Raw genomic sequence first — 7488 nt, 5'->3', positions numbered from 1 at the left:
TTGTAAAGTGATTCCGAAACAGACTAAAATTCGAGATTTTTGAAACTATGGAATGAAATATCTTAAAAACCTGAGCTGATAGAAAGAAAATTTCTTAGAAACATAATATTATCATCAGGGCACAGAGTTCTTACAGAAACAGCTTTTAGTTTTCGGGCAGCAAAGCTACTGTTGACCAGATCGAACCCCATACATTTTTGTTATCTAACTCCTCTGTCGTCGAGCGCAAGTTGACGAATACGATGGTTGCTTCATATCAGGCGATCCATCTGCTCGTTTCGACGTTATAGCTTTATTGAGTTATACTGTGTGCCTGACTTATTAGCCTACCCCTAATTTAAATTTCAAATCACAATTAGCAAGGTCGTTTGAATGTAAAGTTATTTGCTCTAGACCAGGGGTTCCCAAACTGCGCTGCGGCGCCCTGGTGCGCCGTGAGTCAATCCTCTTTCATTATCCGAAACCATAAGTAATATAAAATTAAATTATAATATTAATTATGTAAAGCAGGTAGATGATTAAATATTTGTAAATTATCATTTATCTGCATAACCTAACTATAATCATTTTCTATATATTTTTTTTAATTTATATATCTTTTTCTAATAGCTAGGTAGAGTAGGGCGCCATGACAAAGATATATTGCTACGTGTAACTGCGCCGCAGGCTGAAAAAGATTGGGAACCCCTGCTCTAGACTGTTTGTCCGCCACTGTTATCACCGGGACGTCATAAACAAAAATTCAAATAAAATGCCACTTTATTACCTAAACTATAGGAGTCATTTTGCTCTACGTCTCTACAGATGGCGGCGGCACGGGTCGCTAGGCAAATGTCAGTAGAAAATGGAACCTATAGCCATATATATATGATATGGGAGAGCTCTCACAGAAAACCAGCGTGAAACAGCGCTTGCGCCGTGTTTCGCCGAGTGAGTGAGTTTACCGGAGGCCCAATCCCCTATCCTATTCCCTTCCCTTCCCTACCCTCCCCTATTCCCTTCCCTTCCCATCCCTACCCTCCCCTATTCCCTTCCCTTCCCATCCCTACCCTCCCCTATTACCCTATTCCCTCTTAAAAGGCCGGCAACGCACCTGCAGCTCTTCTGATGCTGCGAGTGTCCATGGGCGACGGAAGTTGCTTTCCATCAGGTGACCCGTTTGCTCGTTTGCCCCCTTATTTCATAAAAAAAGGTAATAAAGTGGCATTTTATTTGAATTTTGTCGATGGCGTGCCGGTGACGATGATAGTGGTAAAACGGCCTAAGAACGATTGTAAACAGAGGGGGCTGATTCAATTCGACGCTAAACTAAGTTATAATATTAGACGTTACAATTGTTTTTAATGCTTCCTTCGTCTAGTCCTTGCAGGTACTTAAACTGTTCATTTTGCAATGAAACCCTGGCCTATTATAATAAACCCACCCCCCCCCCCCCCCTCTCAGCATGAACATTAAAGTAGTATGATGATACATAATATATTAACGCGTTTTTTTTCTTTAATTTTGGTCCAGATACTGTAAAAATGTTTTAAATTGCTTTCGTGTAAGATATTACTTTCCAGAAGGTTGTTGAAAGCTTATCGTGTGAAATTTAGCGCAGGTGGACATGTAAAACTTGTGCATATATAATATACTAGTATGTCCCAGTGAACTTCGTGTCACTTTAAAACCTTCCCTGGACTTCTACGAATATTTTAAGACTAAAATCAGCCCAATCCGTCCAGCCGTTTTCGAGTTTTAGCGCGACTTGCACATTTGAAAATCCATTTTTATATATATAGATTATGTATTTCCTGATGTTATATCACATCATCAATAATAATATTTTCTTTGTACCTTACTAGTATTATAAATGCGAAAGTGTGTCTGTCTGTCTGTCTGTTACCTCTTCACGCCCAAACCGCGGAACCGATTTAGCTGAAATTTGGTATGGATATACTTTAAGTCCCGAGAAAGGACAAAGGATACTTTTTTATCCCGAATTCCCTTCCCTTCCCATCCCTACCCTCCCCTATTTTTCTCCCCTTATTTCATAAAAAAAAATATTGAGTTCATGTCGAAATTTTCATTATTTTATACACCTCCATATTTAAGTTAAATAATATCTCTGAGCCTTAAGATTACTGTCTCAAATTTCCCAGTGAGCGATCATGAAAGGCCTAAAGGTGCCTCAGACAATACGATTACAGCACAATACCTAGCTTCTAGGAACACTAACAAAGTCTGACCCCGTTCCTAAGCAAGGTCATCCAATGTTACAGCTTTATGAGGTTGGGTCAATAATAATGCTGATTTCAGTGACGGTGGACAGTTCCATTGTTTCAATGTAGAGTTCGGCAAAGAAAAGCATTTAATGCTTTATGTCGTGCTTTTAAATTTAGATTATTAAAAAAAATCTGTCGTTTTATTTAATAGGGGATGAAAGATTGTATATAATAATACGTCTTCTTAATGCGAGCGAAGCTGCGGGTAAAATATAGTTATTATTAAAATTAAAATATAGAGTCAATAGCTAATAATAATAGTCGGTTTTTAGTTATTCGTAGAGGCTCTACGCCGTAGACCCCGCGTAGACGTTCTACGAATTTCGGTCCTACGAAACAATAGAACAAAAATAACAAAATCTGACTTGATAATCAGGCCGTACCTTCATAAAATTTCATAAAATTATAATTAAGGAGCCCAATTTTATCTCAGTAATTAATGCGAAACATAAATTCTACACCCCCATAAAAATATTAAATATTATTATCTTTTTATGGAGCGGATTGGCCGCTATACCGTGAGATCACTAGCAAATAGTACGAGTATGTATTAATTACAAAAATGGGCCAAGTGCGAGTTGAACTCACGCACGAAGGGTTCCGCGTTTTCCGTACCACAATAGAGCAAAAATAGGCTGAAAATTGAATTTTTTGTACAGGAAATTACTTAATTATTTAATTTATTTAAATTTTATTAATAATCATTAAAGTATAAATACAACTGTGTATTTCGTGAATATTTCAAGTGTATATCGTACATTAATATAATAAATCGAGCAAAAAATATCAAAAAATCATGTTTATTGTATGCGAGCTTGGGAGCCACCCTTAAATATAAATTTTATTTTGTTTTTTTTTAGTATTGTTTTTAGTATTTGTTTTTAGTATTTGTTGTTCTAGCGGCAATAGATATACACAATCTGTGAAAAATTCAGAAGTCTAGCTATAGCGGTTCTTGAGTTACAGCCTGGAGACACACAGACAGACAGAGGGACAGACATCGCAGTCTTAGTAATAGGGTCTCGAACCCTAATTATAGCGGTGCGGTCGCGCCGTCATTTACAAACAATAACAGGTTGTGATCTCGTGTTGTGGACGCCAAACCGCGCGTGTCCGACACACATAAATCGATATAAATAAGAGTGAGATGATACCAGGTTTATGCTATTGTTAATTACATTAATGGTTTATCTCAGTCATCTGTCTGTAACATAAAATATTTTAGTTACAGCTACAAAAAATATTTACGACGAAATAAAACTGTTTATTACTTTATTATAATAGACTTTCATTAAGTCCAGCAGCTACGAATAGCTTAATGTGTATTTCAAAACTAATCTATTTTTGTATATTAAATTAATATTGCCTGGGATTCGTTGACTACGCGGGAACTGTACATTTTTCAAAGATAATAATTAATAACTATCATGTACTTTCGTACCCAAAGTTTGTTCGTAATAAATGACAACAAAATCGATTTAGTAGTTTCAATCAAGATCAAATCATTTTTATTTAAGTATGAGGAGATACCACACTTTCACATTTCGCAAAGAGGAAACGATTGTTCTTTTTTGTATTAAATGCCCTCAACTACTGTACCACTTTTGATGAGGTAATAATTTAGATGTATTTACGCGGCGCGGTAACTTAGGCTCTATTTACATTCATCCGCGCGAACGAGCGGTTTGGCCGCTACAATAAGTAAAATATAAAATAAAATATATTTTTATTCAAAATAGATATCATGAATACACTTTTTGAAAGTCGTAGAAAGAACATAGAAACTACGATGCCTACCACACACCCTAACCTACACCCTGAGACAAACCGCGCGTTCGTGCGAAGTCATATTATAAAGCCACGGTTGCCGTTTTTTTCCCTTTGGCGTATATTGTAGCGGACAACGATGTCGAATAGTGTGGATTCGTATCACTATTATGTCCCATTGGGTTATGTTTCGTTCCTATGGGACCTAAAAATAATTACGCAACACTTTAAGCAACTTTATGTAACCAAAGGAAAAGCTAGTGAAATAAAAGAACGAGACTTTTCTGAAAGAAATTATACAATCATTAATCACTCTGCTGGCGAAGTTTATGGCGCATCTGGCTCCTGATACGTTGGCGGAATAATACCACACTAGCTATTTGACCGAGTTTTGCTCGGTATTCGATAAAACACGAATAAAATGACATTTTTTCTTGATTTATCGCCCCCGAAACCCCGTATATACTAAATTTCATGAAAATCGTTGGAGCCGATTCCGAGATTCCAATTATATATATACAAGAATTGCTCTTTTAAAGATATAAGACTAGCTAAACCGGCGGACGTTATTTTACCATAGACGACGTGGGAGTATGCCGAAGAGCATCAGCATTAAATCATAAATATAGGAAGAAGTTGCCATTTCAGACGTTTAAATGTGTGGGAATATGAAAACGTCAAATAAATAGAGGGAAGAATTGCCATTTTGCCTTTGTGATGGCAACTTCTTGCAGTACAGTAATACTTAAACATGCTTCGATAGCGCGATTCCGAAATTATGCGCGGAATTTAAATTTGCATTATCAAATAAGCTGCTTATTATTTACGAGCTTTTGCCCGCGGCTTCGCTTGCGTTAAGAAGTATTATTATATACAAACTTTCATCCTCAATTTAACCCCTTGGGGTTGGAATTGATCAAAATCCTTTCTTAGCGGATGCCTTCGTCATAACATCTACCTGCATTCAACATTTCAGCCCGATCGGTCCAGTGGTTTAGGCTGTGCGTTGATAGATCACCATGTCAGTCAGTCACCTTAGAGTTTTATATATTTAGAAGATTATGTCTCGACTTACCATTTTGATTTTTAAGAATAATTAAAATAAAACACTGTAACAAACAAGCCAAAATTGTGTAATTCGTACTAATATTGTAAATGCGAAAATGTGTCTGTCAGTCTCCGTCAGTCTGTCTGTTCCTTCCTCTTCACAAACCACTGAACTAATTTTGTTGAAAATTTAGTATGGAGATACTTTAAGTACCGGGAAAGAACATAATATTATTGTGATACTTTTCATCTCGGAAAAATGTCGCTTTCTGCCTCGCACTGTAATACTCTGGAACCAACTGTCACCAGCAGTATTGCCGGACCTATACGACCTGCAAACCTTCAAGAAGAGAGCGTATTCCCTCTTAAAAGGCCGGCAACGCACCTGCAGCTCTTTTGATGTTGCGAGTGTCCATGGGCGACGGTAGTTGCTTTCCATCAGGTGACCTGTTTGCTCGTTTGCCCTCTTATTTCATTAAAAAATGTACTGTTTCCGCGTGATAAACGAATTTTAACGCAACGGAATTGCGGGTGTAGTCTAGTATAAAATAAATTTCAATATACACTCAGCAGTTAAAAAAATACTCCAGCACTCAAATTCATTGAGATTCGTTATATAATATTAGTTTGCGGCAAGATTTGTCCATTAGTGGGCAATCTCCGCGTTGATTGAATCCCGTCCGTCCGTCCGTCCGGACGGTCCGCGTCATTAGCGGCTGGCTCATTTGTCACCGGACCTGTTTATTTACTTAACGACCCAACCTTTTTTTCTAAATCTTTATTTGAGAGCAATTTATTTTGAGGGGACAGTAGGATAAAAAGGTACTGAGTGGTACGTGAAATGTACAATCAGAGATTTTGATTACTTATTATGGTAGAAGCATATTACTTGGTCGGGTTATGGTGCTCACTCATCGGGAGCATTCGCGTGTAATGTAAGTTACATTGTGTTCGACTCTGTAACGTCACATTATGTAACGTTACAGTGTCGAACATTACATCAGTGAAGGAGGAGAACCAAGAATTACTATACGCATCTTGTAACGACACCTAATATTTTGATATTATTTGTAACCTGTAATAATTTGACTAACAATTATTTGAATATAAGAATTTGAGGTAGTATTGCAATGTAATGCTCAAAGCCGAATCTATAACGTTACAATACACGCGAATGCTCCCGGTGAAGGAGCACCTCTATATCAAGCCCCGCGGACATGACCCCCCCATGACAGTGGTATACGGGAACCTCAGGTGTTCACGACCCACAGGTTGAAAAACACTGCGTTAGTGCGTTAAAAATACCCGTAACGTAATACGGTCAAAACTTTAAGATAAATTGCATTTCCAGCGGACGTGAAATGTCAAGATACCGGCGTATAAAGTGCGAGAGAACGTAATTTATGCTGAAAGAAGTTCAAAAGTTAACTCGAGATTATCCTTTTATCCTCAAAATCTTTGGTGAACTTCAGAAAGCTTTAAGCTTCAGGAAAAATAGATCCATGAATATGGGGTTATTCGTGGATCTATTTTTCCTGAAGCTAAATCGTACAATTTATTTTCATATTATTATATTGGGAATTTGTATTTATTATTATCATTAGTTCAATAATATTCCATGTATTATATTTGTATTTTTGAATTTTTTTCATTTTCTTTCAAATAAAGTAACTATTTATCTCTCGACACTACTTAAGCTATTATAGCTTTATCCACACTGCGCCTTTTTCTGTTCGTCAAGGGTATGCGTTAAAGCGCAGTCAACGACGAACGTGAGGCATGCCCGCGACGCATGCGTTCTGACCCCAAAACTTTCGCTTTGTTATTTTGTTTCTGGAATTTCTTATGACCAAATAAGCCGCACATATTCCACCCAGTAAAATGTTCTCGTCACACAATATTATGTTACAAGAAGCTGACAGACACTGCAACTAAACAAAAATGACAATGTTGGCGTTGCGTTTGTTGACGCATTTAATTATTGAATGCGCCAAGACGAAAGTTGAATGAGAGAAGATGACGAAAATTAAAGACGAAAACGCATAGTGTGGATATAGCTAATGACTTCTTATAAGTTATCAATAACAAAACCAATGCGAGTGTTCTTAGCTACAGATCATCATCATCAGCCAACTCAGTGCTGGAAAATTTAGGTTTATTTACATCATTAAAGGTTGTAAGGAACTTCCAGTGAGTTGATCAGTTCAACATTTTACATCCCGATTCCTGATACATATTTGAGCGTTGATCCACCGCAGCCATCGCCGGACCGTCACCGAGAACGAGATTATTTTCAGACCGCAACGTGACGCGTAGATCATGCATTTCTAAATTTGTACTAAAATGACAGATTTCAATTGCGCGAGACGGCTTGCAAGCGACAATCAACTCCGTCAATCATGAATTATGT

The sequence above is a fragment of the Aricia agestis genome, chromosome 11 (assembly GCF_905147365.1).
Source record: "Aricia agestis chromosome 11, ilAriAges1.1, whole genome shotgun sequence".
NCBI classification, from domain to species: domain Eukaryota; kingdom Metazoa; phylum Arthropoda; class Insecta; order Lepidoptera; family Lycaenidae; genus Aricia; species Aricia agestis.
The sequence above is the reverse complement of the archived record's forward strand: the minus strand, read 5'-3'. Positions refer to the sequence as shown.